We start from the raw sequence: 19399 nt of genomic DNA on the forward strand, positions 1-19399 counted from the left end.
ATATAATTCTCAATCCTTTTGATGAATGATTCAAAGGAAATTGTTGTACTTATCATTTAAAGCCATGATCAATCATTAATTTTCTGATTTTTTTTTTTTTTTGAGATGATGATAGCGGTTTTATCATTCCAGTGTATCAATGTCTGATAATGGATAATACAAGTAGAACAATATAAGAAATAAACCATTAGACATATTTTTGTGTTTTTCAAGCATATCTTCTCTCCCCAATATCAAAGCATGAGATCAGCTTTAACTGCAATCTCTTGCTTACCATCCAGCATTATGTTCCAGCATGTTATATTTTTTGCCTTTTTTGCCTTCCAGCATGTAAAGGCATTTTTATCAGCTACCCTGACAGTTAGATTACTCAGATGAGTTGTCTTCTCCCTGTATCTATGGTAGTTAATTGAACAGTAAATAAACACATACATTAATATATGGCATCCCTTGGCAACAGACCTCCAGGTCCTGTCGCTGGTCTTTGTATCTGTTCTTCAAGTTTTGTATTTATTTTTTATTGATTAGATCACTTCTCTACTAAGAATATAGATTATAAATTTTGTTACCAGAAGGAATTGTATCTGATCTTGGGACTTTATTGTTTAACTAAAGCATGAGAACAGTCAGGCGAATCCATGAAAAGGTTATCTTTTACCTCTCTTTGTGGTATGTTAGACAATTCTGAATTTCCAAAAGCATAGTCATCCATCTGATTCCTGGAAAAAAAAAAATCTTGTGTTGTTAAATTTTCTTTCTTTCTTTTTTTTTTTTTTTTTTCTCTTGTGCTAATTTGAGCAAACAAAAAATGCATTTGACAAAGAGAAATCCATCCCAAAGTTAAACTGTAAAGTTTGAGAAGTACATTACTTATGTAACAATTCTGCTTTTAAAGCAGATAGTCAAATAATAGGTTTTTTTTGTTGTTGTTGTTGTGTTTTTTTTTTTTTTTTTTTTTTTCTTCCACAGCATTCATGGTTCCTCCTCTTCTTTACAGCTGGTTTAGTGTTTGACATCAAACCCATTTCTTAATGAATTCTGATGAATGATCTGGAAGTTGCCAGATGATGGGGGATCAATATCAGATGCACTGAACAAAAGAGAAAAGCAACTTGGGTTTGCGGCTTTCTGAAGTACAGATACTAGCAAAATGTTTCAGATTAGTTTTTTTTTGAAAAACATAAAATGACACCACATAAAGTGATATTTTCCTCTTTAAGTAGAATAGCAAAGAAAAATTCACTGCAACTTTTGTTCAGTTACATGTGTGTATTGTGAAAAGTTTACCTACAGCACTTGACATTTCAAAATCTGGACTTTAATTGCTAAAAGTACATTGAGTCAACTCTGCTACCTTATTCTCTAAAAATGGGTTGATACTTATAGTTTTATATGGCACATAAAGCTCTTTTTTTTTTTTTTTTTTTTTTTTTTTTTTTTTCCATTGGATAATTTGGTTTCCTACAATGATACTAAGAACATGCGAATGTTCAGTAGCTCTGTCTACAGAGAGGTTGCCACAAGGGGCATAATTTTGAAAGAGATGCTCAGAATTACGTGCGCAGTTATCTGTCATTCTTCGGCAGAAATGTTGCATTCTTATCTAGAATATGATCATTTTTTGCTAGCTTTGGAGTCATGCTAATACAACAGAGATGATGTAAAGGCACAGATTGTGTCTTTTCACAATGTACCAGTTGATGAGATATTTTAAAGATACTTTCCTGAATATTTCAAAAACAAACTATTTGTGCGCTGACATTGTATACCAAAGAAGCTATTTTGGTGTGATTCATATCCTGATGATTATAAACACTCTGATAATTTCTGCTCCAAATGATAGATGTTTCTGACTAATTTGAAAGAAATAGATCGTATATGTTCTTAAACATCCTTATATTAGTATGTTTCATCTTGAAATTCAATAATTGAATGTTTACCATTCTGAGATCAGTCCTCTATGGCTCTCTAGTTAAAGTAACTCACTATCATACTGTGCTTTTTGTCCTGATCTGTTGGTTTCATAGGCTTTGAGAGGCAGCGGCTACATCCCCATAGACAGATTACTCTATTTACCGTAGCCACTATAAGTCAATTTGTGCAGAATATTGCTAATAAGACCATTTACTATGCCTGTCAGTCAGACAGTATCCCTCTTACAGTATATCTAAGACAGTATCTCTCTTACTTCTGTCTTTCTAACCTCTCGATTGACAGTTCTTCAATATATTTGGCTAAAACACCTTCAGACTTTTCTCCTAAGGCATGCTATTGACTAATTACTATAAACTTGAATGCAGTGAGAAAAATTAGTTACCTTACTAATAAGTTACCTTTTTTTTTTTTTTACTGATAAAACTGTAAACAATCCAGAGTAAAGGCAGTGTCTTTCGCCAGATTCCTGCAGCATGTAGTCCTGCTGTAGTATTCAAAACTCCATGAAGTTTTGAAGTATTACACAGAATACAAATAAATAGTGATAGTTAATAATAAGTTACTGATTTTAGCACTGAATATCACTATTAAGTTGGAGTTAATTAGAGTTTTATGTGAGAGTTCATTCTTAGTGGAAAAAGAAACAAAAAAAAATCACAATAATAAAAAGTACATCACCTCTTACTGCAGCCAAATATTTGTAAACTGAAGTTGCTGAGAGCCTAAGTGGTAACAGTCATCTTGCAAACAGATGGGACAGTCCTGTGCTTGTGAACTTTTGCCCTGGGAAACAAGAGATAAAGGAAACAAGGGAGGAAAAATAAGGAGAAATGCTCATTAATTATTACTTATTAGGCAGTATTACCTTGCAATAATGGTTTCAGTCAGGCACATTTGTATAATAAATCTCTAGAAATAGTCTCAGAGTAATTCAGATACTAGCAGGTATTTTCCATTTTGAAAATTGCCACTGGGTGTTTGTGTAGCCATGTGTTGCTTTTCCTTAGCCACAGTAACTGGAGTCAGAGTGTTGCTTTAAGCTATTGATGATATCACAGATTAAATTATGTTTGTAAACAGAAATTTACACTCTGCACTTTTGCAGTCTGCTATATTTTGATCTTTTTGTTAGATTTCTTGCTTTGAAATCTAAATTTATAGTGTTTGTGAAAATGTCCAATGTTGCCTAAAATTTAGGTGAGAAAATGCATATCTGAGAGTGACCATTTTGCTGTTCAGTGATGGTAAGTGCTCTTCTACTTGAAAGAATGAACTTATTGGCAGCATAGTTTTATGTCTGATTCTCTAGAACTCCCTATACAGCTCAGATTTCATTATTGAAGGTCTTTTTTTTTTTTTTTTTTTTTTTTGTAGTAGTAGTAGTAGTAGTTTTTCTTACATCTGGTTTCATAATTGGCAATGCCACACTGTTTCATACAAAGTGAAATTGTTACCTGTTTTGAGTCTAGTTAGGTGGGAAATATTTTCTAAAAAGATTTGTACACAAAATCTATCAGTGCTTTTAATCATTACCTCATGCTTTCTGCTTTCTGAAATATGGCTTATTATTTTGCAGCATCCTAATACACTAATCATCTCACTCTTAAATTCCACTGACACTATTCTTCCAACCATTACAGATTGTCCACATGCTACCACCATAACACCGAGACACAACCAGTACAGGTCAGCTGGGATCAACCTGAAATTACTGCCAATATAGGATGCTCCTATAGCCAATGCCTCCTGCTTCCAGTACCAGACCGGTCAGGTTCAATACACAGCCCAAGATGAATTTGAAAACACAGCCTTTTGCTGGTTTTTGGTAGTCATCAAAAGTAAGTGCTATTCTAGAGTAAGGCTTAACAAATTTGATTTTGGATACTGGTGCCTCTTTAGCAATTCAGTTGCCAGTACCAAACTCAGTGCCCATGTTTGATTTCATGCACAGTTTGTTATCAGTTCCACTGTACCAAATAGCGTGAATATATATATATATATATATATGTTTTAAAGTAGTTTTCTACCTAAAACTGTTGATGCTAGTGACCCAGCTCTTTCATGGAGTAGGATTTTATTACATTAGGGAAACATTTGTTGCTTACAAGGGTGTGTAGATATGTGTGTGTGTATATGTATGTATGTATGTATGTGTGTGTGTGTATATATATATATATACACACACACACACACATATATATAATATATATATGTGTTTCATATATTATATATATGAAACCGTTGCTGATTGGCTTGTTGGTTGTTTTTCTGACCCATTTGTCTGGGTCTTAGCTAGCTGACGTCTTTGGTGACCATTGATCACTGTGCTTGATGCTGTGGACAGGCTCATATGATTTATATCTTCAGTAATATAGCCATGCCTTTATACAGTTGCCATTTCAAACATTGTAGAATGCAGCAATGAAATATTCTGAGTAGCAATATGATGTGTTATCTCAAATACGCGTTGCCTTGGAAATCTATCACTGTTGCAGCCCCTCTGTGGAGCATTCCACTTGTATGAATATTGTCTCATTACAAAATCTGGTAGCTTGTTCGGCAAAGGTAAGTTTAAATATTTTTAAACTGACTAAAGTGTTGCCTGGCTCTGACTTTGTGCTACAGTATGGCACACGGCCACAGACTGGGGTATGCATAGAAATGCCATTATGCCTTTCTTCAGTGGGAACTGCTGCTTCCTGAAGAGGACTAAGATGATGTTACATTCGAAAAAGAACATTTGCCAATCTTATTATTTCCACTTGAGGAGTCTATCATCTCTTTAAATACAGAAGTATTTAATCTAATTTAATGGTGTTCCCGTAAAGGACTGATAATTTTTAAGCATGAGATCAATTATCAATCCTCTTTGTGTTGCTATGCACTCTAAGGATGTAATTGAAGAATATGAAGAAACAGAATGTTTTGTAGTCAGCAGAATCTTTGAGAAGTTTTTCAAGTTTATAACTTTTCTAAATTCAATGAACTTCATTTTTAAAATGCAACCAACTGTTCTGAATTAAGGTCAAAACATTGAAAAAGTAGTTACTATAAAAGTGAAAAGAAGAAAGCTACTTCTTCTGGCTTTGGTTCTTGTGGAAGCCAAAGCATGACTACAAAGGTTCATTGACATGATGGCAGAACATGAAAGTAGTTTATTGAAGATGGGAAATACTTCCAGTAAAACATCAGGAATAACTTTAATAGGACTTCCAAAAAGCCTTTGGAGATGCTTAGAGTTTGCATGTTCTCTTTGATTTCACATATATTAAAAAGTCCTGCATGTGTGTTCACCAATAATTGGCCTCATAATCTGCACATATCATCATTTGGCCGGTTTTTTAAAGTCTGTGGGACTAGTCTCATGCTTATTCCATTGTGAATTCCACATTAAGGTTTTGTGGGGATTTTTTTTGGCTTAGTGTTTTCTTGCCTTTTTTTTTTTTTATTTCCCTGAACTAGTTCCCCATTTACAGCAGTGTTACTTCCTGCTGCTGATGTCACTTTGAGAAATTTTTAGTGTGTTTGTACTGTGTACATATAGATACCCGTATTTTAACCATATTTCATGAAAGTACAATCTATACACTGCAAAACCTGGGCAAGACCTTACTTTGGGGAGGAAAAATCAAACAAACACAAAATCTTGAGAATTAATCTATTGAAGCTTCGACAATTGCTGTAAATGCTTTATCTCTTTTAATTTAGAAACCAGAATGGTACAATAAATTCATTGTGACTTTAGCTGGCTTCTATGTATTGTTCAGGAGCAAAGTAGCAACACAGAATTTGCAGCAGTATTATTCTGCAGCAGTATATACAGTTTGCAGCAGTATATACAGCACCAACTGTGACCAGCCAAGAAGACTGGGTTATTTAAGCTCTCTCCTTTATTTATTTAAGAAAATTTGTTTGGCTGCTTATCAGGAAGTGACTTGAGGAAGGAAGCACCACTAATTTATTTATCAAACACTGCATTTTCCAACTCTTCAAACAAAATGCATATGAATTTATTGTAAGAAAAACATATTTGTAGCATGTCTTCAGTAACTCATTTTGTTACATGCAGCATGATTCATCCCCAGGAGGGGTATCTGTCATGGGGATTGGCAGGGGGAAGAATGAAAAATTCTAAGTGCATCTAAAATATATCATTCCACGGTAGGCAGTGATGCTATTTCCAGCCTCAGTAGCTCAGACGTCTGTTTGGAGGAAATTCCTCCAGCCCCTGAACCTTGTAGCCTTTGTGTCTGATCCTCTTGGGACATGGAATCAGAAAATATCTAGCTTGGGGACAGCAGCCCCTGGGGCTGTCGCTTTTTGTCAGGCATCAAATTTAGATCACAGAAATTGAAATGTTAGAGATTGCTGTTTATACATTTTAAGGAACTGAAATAGTGATAACATTGGAGAATATTCAGAACAATTCTTGGTGACTGTTCAGAGTTCACACACTGCTGCTTGTCAGTAAGAAAGAAAACAGCTGTACAGGAGCAAACTCACAAAAATACATGACAAGCAGGAGAAGACCCTTTCCTCAAAGCTAGATTTTCTCTGAAGAAAGTTTCTGATGTCCATGGGTAAATTTACTTGTCTGTTTATTTATTTGCCAGTTTTAGCATTGTTTTGGTCACATGTAAATGCACAAAAATAATTATCCATAGTGGATTGAAGACAAACACTGCATCAAATTTATCTGTATTTTCATTTCAGTACAGCAATCATCTTCAGCCCACTTTCAGTATTACCATGCATGGCTTCAACACACAACAACCCGAACACTAGGAGTCTCTAGTTGCTCCAACATGCTTTTTGTGAATGTGCAAGTGAGATTTGTACTATTTTTTTATACTCATTCTGCAAGTAACATGAAGACAGCGATAAGCAGAGCCTAGCACTCCTGTGTCCATAGTTGGTTATTTATCATTTTTGGTAGAAATACAGAGAAACAATAGTGCGTACTTTGTTGTAGGAGAGAACAAAAACATCTAAAGGGCTTTGTTGTGTGAATAGACTCAAAATATTTGAATAAATACGGGAAAAAGGGAAAATTTTTCACTTAAAAAAATATAATATGAAAGAGCTAATGTTAGATATTTTTTCAGTAGTTGCTACTTTTCTGTTCCAATTTAAAGAAACGAGCAAAATACAAACTTGTGGACCTTTGGACTCTATTGCAGCAGGCTGCAGCTTAAGTTCTTTTCATCATTTCAGATGCGTTGCAGAACACAAGGCAAATGTAGTATTGCAGAGATTTGGTTAGAAATCTAAAAGAGGGAACTGGAGATCTTCAGTTATAACTGGTTATAATGATATTGGGAAAGAGGCGAATGTGCAAAACAAGCATCCTGCCTGCCTCAGTTGAGTGTATAGATTGCTTTGGAAGGTGGCCTGTTTGGAGACATTTTTGCCTAATCTAGCTGCATGAATCAGCAGTCTCCCACTGCTGCATTGCATTGGGCTGACAGCTGGACAGAAGTCTTAGTGACTTGTCTGAGTAGTTATGTTACTGGGTAACACAGTGTAAACTTGAGCTGTCTGGAGACCTTTCCAAGAAGAATACTGGCACAGTCCTGCTATAAGCAAAACCGGAGTTCTGCATCTTGCGCATCACAGACACCAATAAATCTTAGTGCTATTGTACTTAGATTAAAAAAATATATATTTTTTAATCGAATTGGGCTGGGCTGGAGGAAAAACAACTCTATTTCTATTTTAATAATTATCATTGCAAATTCTTTTCCTTTCCAAGAGTAGAAGGGTAAGTGATTTAAGTACAAAACCATGATTACCATATTGAATGTAAACCTGAAATGGTTTAAGGAGTTGAGAGCTCTGGCACTGGACTGAGCCCAAAACATTTGTCTGCTTTGAGTAACATCAGAAAACAAATACACAGCTGTCTGATTTTGCAATAAAATATGAGTGTTATATTCAAGATTTTTTGACAAAATACCAAACTTGCTCAAGGTGAGAAACTTCAAAAGGTTATTAAAGCTGTTAACACAATTTGTTGTTCTCTCTATAAAGGTGTTATAATGGTATTATATATCTTAACTGTTCTTTGTTTATGGGTACCATGTGAATTGGGGGAAGTGTTTGTTTAAATTCATGAGAAAAATTGAAGTACACATTAATTGATTTTTAAGCCAAAATGGGACAGGACAGGATAGAAGAGGTTAAGCAGCTTTGTACAGCTCTTCCTTGTATCCAGTGTATAAATGGAACAGTATAGTATGGAAACACTGGCTGTATGGTTTCTCCTCTGATAAGCCGGTGGTCTGGGAGGATGGTCATCTATGTCAGGGCACTGGGACTGAAACTAATGCTAGTAATATAAACTACCAAGGCATAATTCCTTAGAGTTCATTAGTTTGTTCAACACTGCTGTTACAGAGTCTGTGAGGATTAAATAAAAAGTTGAAGGGAGTTTGAAGGAAAATAAATCTATCTAGAGCCTTTGAAAGATGACTTTAAAACCTGAAGAAAACAGCTGGTAGGAAAGTAGCAATTTGCATTTAGAACAGATTTCAGTGGTAGATAGGACTGTGTTATTTATAAGATAGACCTATACTGCAATCAGGATTTTAAAATGAGGGATATGCACCAGCAATCAAAGCATGTGTAATGAGTATAGTTTTTATCTACCGAGTTTGAAATGAAGTTACACACTAACTAAAGGAAAATATCAGATAAAAATAAACCCAAGATATGCTGCCTAAGGAGGCAAAATGCGAGAAAGAACGGAATACAGGAAATTTTATCATTTCAGAATTTTACTTTTCAAGTTTCATATTTTTGAGGTGCGATTATTTTTTTATGATAGTCTCTTAAAATCTATGACCTTTTCTCCCAGTAATATATATATATATATATATATATATATATATAAGTAAATAACTTCAACTTGTTCTAAAAGGAAACAATTTTTTCCTTTGGTGTTTCTTCAATATTTGGAAACTGTCATTCTGCCAAAAAAAAAAAAAAAAAAAGGGAGTGTAGTTACCGTATTTCTTCTGCAATGATAGAAATGAAGTTTAATCTGTATTATTTGTTTTATTGCTATTCTATTCAGAACCTGATCTTTCATATACTTATAAACCACCTCTGATGTGGACCCCAGCAGCAAAATTAACACAGGAGCAATTTTACATCTCGTTCCATATGAAGGACAATGATTTCCAGCAAAGAGAGAAAGTCTGGCATATTTCTGTCAGATTTCTCTTTATATGATAAATTCATTTCATTTGGATTTGGACAAAGTATAATAGTCTGAAGGCTTGCACAAGGAAAGCAGTGTTGAAAATTTCAACACATTTGATTGCTTTTTGCTGGTTGAAAGCTTTTTTATTAACCCATTTGGTTTGGTTGCTATTATAAAAAATCACATTGAAGGTGTATGAACTAAATTGAGAAAAAAAATGTTTTTTTTTTTCCCCTCTGTCTTCAGGTAGGCTGCCTCTTGAGTTGAGATTCTGTCAGATATGGTGAAGCATATTGAGTTCAGAACTGTAGTGTGGGAATAAAGTCAAATTTACTGGGGAATTGGCCTGAGAATATAGCCTGCTTTAATGCTCTTGCAAACATTTTTGCAATTTCTATGCTTCTGTGTATTTGTGAAATACAAATATATCCCACCACAGGCTTCTAGTGACACTGTTCTTGAAGGCTTAAATATGTCTGTAACAATTTTTCATTGTCTTTCACCAAACCTAGGTATTTTCACCTTTTTTTTTTTTTCTTTGCCTAAAAAAAAACCACACAAACTAAAACAAAAATCTTAGTCAGTACAGTATGTTTTTATTATCATGACTATTTGCTGAATGCTGGGCTGTATCAGATATAGAGTCTTGTGGCAATTGTACAAGAACAGTAACTTTATAGTACAAAATTATTAAACAAATTTTCTTCAAGAACTTAATATAGAGAATGCTGGTTGATAGATCCAAAAATATGCCCTGGAGTCTTGGAGAGCCTTATGTTTTTCTTCCCCATTAGCTACTGATGGAACAACTGTACTTGGAAATTTACCAGAGTAGATATTCCAGAAGAAAAAAAAAAAAAAAAGTTTTGTTCCAACATGAATAAAGCAAATTGAGCATAAAAGCACAGAACCCTCTTTTATTCTCGAGGGATAGTGTCCACAAGGGGAGTTATGGAACAATTATCTGGATTAACTACTCTGGTAAACTTCAGTGGCTTTTTGTATTAGAAACCTTTTTAACAATGCATATGATGTTGAAAAGAACATCTTGTTTCTTCAAACAGAGCCAAGATAGACTCAAAGGAGGCAAGGAAACTAACTAAATGTTTAAACAAAAAGGATCAATGTATGTTTGACCCTGTTCAAACTCACAAGAGAGGCTGGAATCTCAAGGAGCTCTTCTCTTGCAGGTGTCTCTGTTTACAGGACAGAATATGAGAATAATCCAGCACCAGACAGTGTGGATTGAAGAGGATACCCGAACCAGTTTACTGTCAAGAAGGCTGTGTCATCACAGACCTCCACTGAACCAACAGGTAAAAATAGGTCTCGACATAATTATGTAGCTCTGAGCATTTAGGTCCTGCCTGTGGCTTTTTGTCACTCTGGCAGGACAGGTGCAGCCTGCAGTAGGTTTGAGGCTTGCATTTTCTTGGGACCGAAGACTTCAGAGGCAGTTAAACTAATCTGCAGATGAATTGACTTTGACTCTCAAAGCAAAGCTGAATAATTTTAATGACACATAGTTGGAGGGAATATAATGTAATTCCCTAACACATGGCTACACTAAGTATTTGCAGATGATGAAGAAAATTTGCAAAGAGAAAATGAAAAGTTCAAAGCAAGTGGGGAGAAGCAAGATATTTTCTGCTGAATTGTGCTTTCTGTCATCACCAAAATGACAATGTTACACTCGCTATCCATTTGTTACTGAGAAGGGTCTCAAGTTCTCAATTTTTAAACCTCTATTAGTACTGAAAGGTGGTGCTACACATCAGAAATAGTCTGTTCTTTTTCCGTAGTCAAAAGAACATATTGGATCATATTTCATGTATCTTTAGCATATCCCTTGGGCTGCGGTGTTGGACAGCTAAAATATGAAGATGATGATACAAGATTATGATATCTGCCAGGATCATCCTTTAAATTTAAACATCATTTTTATGTGATGAAGTGCAATCTTGCACCTGTAATGACCATCCAGCAGGGCATTATCTCTTTTGTTCAAAGTCGCATTGTGTCCAGAAAAGGAGATTCACTATCCTGAAGGTGATTGCAATGAAGCAGAAGTGAAAAAAAGCCCTAATTTTAGCAACAATGAAAACCATTATTGATAGATATCCCTCTTTTCTTTTTAGTTGCACCCTGAAACCAGATGTACATATTGTAGTTATAAAATATCAGCTCTCAGTTCATTGCGGATGTGGAAACGCAGTAGGCCTGGAAAAGGTAAGAATTTGTATGTTAGCTTATGTTTTGGTTAGGTTATGTTATTAATTTGATTATTCATTGTTTATTTGAATGTACTTCAGAGCATATTCCTTCCTTATTTTGGTACCTCACATTCTCCAGTAAATATTCCGTTATTTTCAACTTCATGACTTCCTAAGTGTATCTCTCTGAATACATAGCTTGTCATCAGTATGCGCTGACCAGACAGCTAGCTGTTATATCCTTGATTATAGAGAAGAGCACGCCCCTATTGACAGTAGACCTCTTTAACCTAGCAAGTTCAGTGTTTTACTGTATGTAAAAGTGATAACAATAAACTTTCAGAGGCTTCTCGAAATAAGTGCTCTGAAATAAAAGTAAAGTACTTCAAAGATGAAAATATAGGGAAGTTACAATGAACACAGGCACTACAGGGTCAGCTGGTGAAAAATACTCTAGTGCATTTGCTATGGTCTGGTTAAAAGCTGATGAGTGGAACAAATCAAAAAGGTGTTCAGTGGGTAGACCACATAGATGCTGTTGATTTGTGAATGTGATGACAGACAATACTAATTTGAGGATTAGGTGAAAGCAAGCAGGGAAAACCTGGTTTTCATTTTGATTTTATTTTATGATGCACATCCATATTCATTTAGTTCAAACCCACGCTACTTCTGTAGAGTTTACTTACAGTTCAAAGTGAAACATTGTTAGACTAGCCATTCTCATTATACTCATAAATTATTGGTCTCAGCTGCAACCAAAGAGGGCACTATTAAAAAAAAAAGTACGTATTTTCAAGCTTTGAAAAGATCATGCTTACTTTTAGACAGTCAGGTAGGTCTAGACATGCTACTTAAAATGATTTATTTAAGTCTATGGGAGCTTTATTACCTAGTCTAGAAACAGGACATAATATTTAAACATTATAGTAAATTACTTCAGCAGTAAATACTGCTTGAACAGAAATAGGAATGATTTCTTTGTCTTGGCACCTATTGTAGGGAACTGAACTGGATGGCTTAGAATTTCATCATGTAGATCTGTTGTAGTTAAAGCCAGATAATATTATGTTGTGAATAAAAGAAGGGCCAGGTGGAATTCAAGGAAGGAAAAGGGAAAAGTGTGTGTAAAGTTGCCACCCTATCCTTAAACATATGTGCAATGTTTACTAATGGAAGAAATTTCAGCATAACTTTTAACGTTTCCTCTTATAAGCATGTGTGGGCCGGGAAAGGAAATGGCGCATGTGTGCAAGTAGAGGGATATGCAATTATTCTTCATTCTTTGACATCTTCATGTCTTTGACAATTATAGAACTGAGTGGTATTGGAGTTCTTAAATCACTGACATGCCACACAAGTTTTTTGGTTTGTTTTGTTGTTAGTCTGGTTTTTATGCCATGCAGGTATGCAATGTAACATCGCTCCATCGGCTTTGCATGCTCATATTGTCTTTGTGTATTTGAAGTACTGCCACTGGCTCTCTGTGTTCATACCATCCATGTATGTTTAGTAACTTCATGCTTCTGCGGGATTAGAAATATGACGAATTCTTAGACTTGTCTGGCTTTCAACTTGCAGCTGCCTCTGCTTGTAGAATCTGATGGGGATTCCTTCTCCCTTTAGTTGTTTCAACAGCGTTAAAAAGGCATAAACTGGGAATGATTGAGGAGAAGGCCAGAGATTCCACAGCACAATAAGGAGCGCACAGCCAGAAAACCAGCTCAGTGCATTCTTCCTTGCAGGAAGGCACAATGCCAGTTACTCCCCAGTGCCAGAACAACTTTACTGAGGAAATGGGTGTGAGTAAGAATAGGCTAGCTGAGGCTAAGCTAGCTTCATTCTTATGCCAAGTGTATCTCAACAAAAACAGAAAGTCTGTGAGTGCTCATGACTTGCCTACTGCTCTCCCCCTGTGGACCCTATACAGCTGCCATGGATGGGAAAAAGAAGCAGGGCAGGAACAATAATAGGTCCAGTTTCCAAGGCTTTTGAGACAGCTGTTAGAAAGAAAGAATCTTGCAAGGATGTGGATACCCACTGGTGCTGGTGTTTGGTGAAAACTAAGAAATGAGGGGAGGAAGAATGAAAAAATGACGTCAATGACAGTGAAGTAGGGAGGTCACAGAAAGGTGGTGGGAAAGACAGTAAGGGATAGAACACAAAACGTTTTATTAGATCTTCAATTTTTTTTTTTCATTGCAATTAGCTGTTCTTATTTCCATGCAAATGTTAAATAACTTGTTATTTTTTTTTATTATTATTATATAATGAAATAACATGTATTGTATGCAGTGCTATTATTGTCTGCAAAAAACCCACATTTCTAAAATTCTGGTGCTATCATGTTTCTATTTTTGCTTTCAATATTTTTCTTATTTCTGTGAAAGCTTCCTGATTCAACTTTGTTCATTAAGAATTTCTTGTGTTTCATGTACAAGTCATTCTAATCAGCTTTTTAATTACAGTTAGAGCAGGTTATTTACAGAACTCCTTATCCTTACTTCTATAAACAAGTCCCTGGAGGGAAAAATAAGAGGAAAAAAAAAAAGGCGATTAGCTTTAAATGAAAAAAAAAATAAAAAAAATCTATACCTCACTACCTCACAGAAAATAGAGTTGAACTGGAAAGGACTATCTGGGTCAGAGGCCAAACCTTGAAATTATTTGAAATTGAATTAATTACATCACAGCTATTTCTATTTGATTATTATTATTAATAATAATAATAAAAATAATGAAGGAAGTGATGTTCTAACTTTCTGAATTCTTGTAGTCAGTCTATTGCTTCATCTAGATCATGTTTATCACAGTTATGTTAAACTGAGATTATTTTTCCAATAGAGCTGTGAATATGAAAAATAGGGCAGTATCACTGTATCTTTTAAAAATTCCAGAATATTAATATATATATATATATATATATATATATATATATATTGTAATTTTTCAAGTCATCTGTGATTGCTTTCTGTGAATTTTGTTCTTGTCTCAGATTCTGAAGTATCCATGGTGATGATCTACCCACAGAATATTGAAAGAGGTCCTTGAACAAGGAAACCCTTTTAACTGGCATCATCTGTCCAAAAATGTCCTGGAAGGAGCCTGTATCTGAAGACAGTTCTTGGCTTCCATTAGGAATCATAAGATGTGAGTCCCTTGTGAATAGTAGAAACAAATCGGACTATCGACAGTGTTCTGGGGAATATATGACCAAAAGCCTTCCGGGAAACCTAGCCAAGTGCACTTTTGAGCTCTGTTAAATGCATATATTTGGCTCATATTCAAAGTTAGCTAAATGAAATATATTTCACAAATAAACTAGCTTTTCACTGACATTTAAAGAATTAAGTCCATTGGCATTTGGGGGTATTAAAATAGGCACAAAATAGATAATGCTACCTTTTTTTCCTTGAAGTCCAGTATAGCCAACAATGCTTTTAGTATCATATGCATCATAGTGGTTAAAAAGCATTTGATAGGTATTTCTGTTCGCTCTAATCTACTTTTTGTAACATTGAAAGACTGTTGCTCACTCATAATTCAATATTTTGTTTTCTTATATATTTATATGTGAAGCTATTGCATTTACAGTGGACTGCCATAACACAAAGGAATAGTCTGTGACTATTCTTTGAAAGGAGGAGAGCTGATACCCACCGGTTTTACTGCACCGTGTCAAAGACATCACCAATTTAGCAGTGATCCATAGCCAATGCACCGAAGACCTTCAGAATAACTTCCTCTGCTACAGTCACATGCATCAGATTTAATTTGCAAATATCAAGGTAAGGAGCTAAGCAAATATGTATTTCTATTCCAGTTTATTTTCTACCTTAATAATTTGTGCAGTTGATATTTCCTTATATATATATATTTGCTGTATAACTTCAGGTTTCACTCCTAAATCCTGCCCTGAATGTCGGCCATAGGCCTACTGAGAACTTCAAACCATTTCTCTACATACTAAACATGTTCTTTTAGGACACAGGGAAAGACAAACTATAAAGAGGAAAGACACACTAGGCAGCAGGTGGCTTGCATTCTTGGTCAACTCTACCTTCAGCAGAGGTAAAAAACTGCACTTACCCCTAATGCTAGATTTAACCAGACAATGTGTTCATAAAACATACCTTAGATGTTTGGATTTTTCTGTATTTATATTGTTACATTTGGCTAATATATTAAGCTTTATGTAGAGCTTAGGGATATGGTTCAGTGGTAGTCTTGGCAGTGCTAGGTTAAAGGTTGGACTAGATGATCTTAGAGGTCTTTTCCAACCTAAATGATTCTATGATTCCATGTGAGTTAGCACTAATCAAAAGGTATTTTTTCCCTTTGTAATAGTTTACATTTAGAAAGTTGTGAGTTTGATGGGAAAAAAAAACACTTTGGAATTATCGGTAGAAAGTGAAGTTGCAAATATCTTTACAATTTAGTGTGCACATTGTTATTTTGGAAATTGATAATTATATATTAATATAATAAATTATTAATATATTAAACTATTAGTTTATTTATATTAAACCAGTTTAATATAAAAATAATCATATATGTTATTTGTCTCAAATGAAGTATGAACTTCATGTGTATCATTTTAAACTCTTCATTTAGTCAGTCTGTTTCATTAAAAATATACATCTGTGGGATGGTAGATAATCATTCTAATTATAACCAGGAGGCTCTCAGCTCTGAACTTCCAGACAGGCTCTTGTTACTGTGCAGAGCCCAGCTCCTGAAAAGAGAATGGTAGCAGTGTATAAGTATAAAAAGTGAAAGAGGAAAAAACTTGAGCTTTTTTTCATGGATTATTATTTATAGGAGTAGAGTATGTGTAACTAGAACTCTTGCTTAGGCTTTTTCATGAAACTGGAAAAAGGTAAAACAAAATTTTTTTCTTTTTTTTTTTGTTTGTTCTGTGTCTATACTGTTGTTTGCTTATGTGTTAAATGTATTTTGTGTGTTACTGCTATTGCAATATAAGTAATTACCCTGCTGTTCCTGAAGTGCATAACTTTCCATAGTTATTGCTGCTGGCATAGTATAATAGCTCAAATTGTAGCACTGTATAATCTGCATTGTGGCCTTTAGCAGCCAGATGCCTGCAGCCTGTGTCACTACATCCACCTGCTTTCCCACCATCCACCACTTGCTTATTCTAGGTTCTAGAATGGATTTGAACATGAAGTATTCAAAGTGTTGCACTAAGCAAAACATTTTGTAATACAGAGTTTTGCATTTTGAATGTTGTAGCTGCAGTATTAAGGAGAAGCACCGATTGATAGAGATCACTAAGCCATACCCTTAGCTGGAACAAATAGATACAGAAGAGTATTAGTGAATCTGTAGTAATATCTACTGGTGGAAATTCAGTCCTCATCAAAAGCGTTCTACATAATAACCTAGAATTACAGGTTCCTGCTCAAATGTCAGGAACGGGAACTGGGAGATTGGACATTATTACCACATTGTAAAATATTGGTATCATGCACAAAATAGTATTAAGACCCAGAATTAAGAGCCTTGTGTGTATAAATACAGCTTGGCTTAATTGGGCACTTTTTTTTACCTCAAGTTATGGCTCTTGCTCAGGTTTCCTTTTATAAAGGTGTTGAAATGAGATTTCAGAGCCAAGTTGTTTTAAAGCTGCAGGAAAACAAAAACAATTCCTTCCTTTTCCTTAGCCCACTACCATGCATCCTTTTTGGACAACCAACTGCAGTAAGTGTTCTGTCTCACTTGAAGCAAATAGATGCACAGCTTTTTCTTTTTAGATTATTTTTTTTGTTTGCTTTTATATATACTGCTTTTTCTCTTACCGAGAAATAAACAGAGCGAGGTTAAACAATTGAGTGAGTCCAATACAGCCTTACCTACTTGATTTTCCACAGTGTTTAGACTTTTTTTTTAGCAGTAAGTCACCATTCAGCTCTAAATATGTTTACCGTTCTATTCTTTCTTTGTCACTTAAAAACACCAGCCTATATATCCCTAGTCCATTAGGATACTAATTATAATAGTTGTTTTTACTACTGTTTTAGCACTTCGCTGTCACACTTTGCCCCCACACCCCCCCCCAAAAAAAAAGTGGAAAAAAAATAACTTTTTTCCTACAACTGAGTAACCCTATGTGTTGCTATTTAGGATAATAACACAGAAAGCAGGCTGAAAATGCCGAGCTGTTGCTGGTCTTGAACATCTTATGAAGGTATGTAAGTACATATATATAAAAATATACAGGAGACAGCAGAATATAGCAGACAGAACCTTGGTAGCACATCGGAGGCTTCCAAATATTTGAGATCTTCCATCATTCGGTGTCCTAAGTACAATGTTAATCCATCAGTTGGACATAACCTAAGACCCAAAATGGGCACTGGTTAAACCACTTAACTAAGCCATCTTTCAGCTTTTCCATGTGTACAACAAAAGGCTGAATTTTAACCACTATTTGTAAACAGTTTGGAGAGCTTTTCTTAAAACTAGCAAACAAGAACAACAAAACAAGCAAAAAAACAGAAATGCAAAAAACCACAAAAAAATTCTAAATGCTGGTATATTTACTGGCACTTAAGAGTATATAATCTGTATATGTTCTCTCTCTATAGCACTTAATTGCAATTAGAGCATATAATATGTATATAAGCTGTTTCTGCAAGTTATAATTCTATCAGAATAATTGAAGTAGCTAAAACTGGAACAATGAATATTGTATCACAGCTCAACAGAAATGAAATTTAATTATCAAGTCAGGTAAGATTTCTAACCTTATTTCAGTTGCGTTATATTACCTCCCACTTGAAAACAAGTTAAGGGTGAGGGGGTCATTGTAACTCTTGCAGCAAAGGCCTTAATTAATCAACTATAAATTAACAAGTGTTCTTTTCTCAGTTTCTTTTTCTGCCATCTTAGCTTTTAATCTTCTAGTGTCACAAGGAAACTTTAAACAGTCATCATTAAGTGCCCAATTGTAAATAAAATATCTCTGAAATGAGGATGTTCAGGCTAAGGGTAATGACATTTAACTCCTTTTCCTGGCAATAGGCTTGATAATAGCCAAGAACCAAAATGCTTATTATCCCATATAAGACTTAAAAATTCTAGGTGGGGATTTCTTATATAACTTTTAACAGAAGTCTGCTGAAGGAGAGATGTTTCCTGGCACTTGAGCTGTAAGCCATACCTTCAGTTCACCTAGACACAAAGCTTAGGAGCAGCATTGAGAAACAAACAAACAAAAAAAAGATAGAAACAGTTTGTGTTACTCTAAAGTTATTGCACAGATTTTTTTTTTTTAAGAGCCATGGTAGAAACTCAATCAAGTAGGTATATAAATATGTACATTTTCGAAGCAGTATGTTTCACTTTAGGACCAGGTAAGTTGTCTGGCTCTAAATTTAACAGAATTTACTCAAGGAGATGCTTAAAGAACACCTACCTTCCCAGTTTCTGATGAGTGAGTTAACCAGGATTACTGTAGATTTCACTTGAGAATAGATGGCTAAATTTCACATCTTGTCACTGTAGGTAGAAGCATACTTAACTTGGTTAACTTTTATAAAACTCAGACCTGCAGCAGTGTGTACAGAGACAATTGGCCCAATGTCACTGCAGTTATTTCGCTTCCTCACTAGAGCTTCTACGCCCACAGTTCAGAGGCTTGTGCCTATGCCGAGGTAATACTTCAGTATATTCAAAAACCACAATGTTACAGATTTAAAACATGTATGTGCTTAGTACTATTGTGCAGATACCATCAAGCATATCTGAAGGAAAAGAAGCAAACAAAAAACTAACCACAACCAGGAAATCTCACTTATTCTTTCTGTGACTGTGCTTCTTGTCTTGCTCGAATGAAACAGGTTCTGCACAGCTAAGTGATTTGGAGCAGTTGTGGTTGGGGTCTGGTTGAGCGCCAAGTTGAGAGAAACTCAATCTAGGATGATGGAATGAAAAAGATGCATTTACTTTAGCCTCTGCTCTGCTGCCAGCTTATGATGGAACAGAACAGTTGGTTTCTTAACTAATTATCAATAACTTAGTAATG

At 35.0% G+C, this 19399-nt stretch overlaps 1 long non-coding RNA gene across 2 annotated transcripts in view; it reads right to left on the reverse strand.

The window, feature by feature from the left end:
- The window catches only part of LOC119717438 (uncharacterized), a 41259-nt gene extending 22006 nt beyond the window's left edge, over positions 1–19253 (reverse strand). For both annotated transcript variants that reach the window (XR_005266967.2, XR_005266968.2), the window contains exons 1-3: positions 18791–19253; positions 2614–2718; positions 659–719 (exon numbers count right to left, since the gene is read on the reverse strand). This is a non-coding gene — a long non-coding RNA (uncharacterized lncRNA). The remainder of the gene's footprint in view (positions 1–658; positions 720–2613; positions 2719–18790) is intronic.
- Positions 19254–19399: the final 146 nt, after the last annotated feature.

The sequence above is a fragment of the Anas platyrhynchos genome, chromosome 7 (assembly GCF_047663525.1).
Source record: "Anas platyrhynchos isolate ZD024472 breed Pekin duck chromosome 7, IASCAAS_PekinDuck_T2T, whole genome shotgun sequence".
In the NCBI taxonomy this organism is placed as follows: domain Eukaryota; kingdom Metazoa; phylum Chordata; class Aves; order Anseriformes; family Anatidae; genus Anas; species Anas platyrhynchos.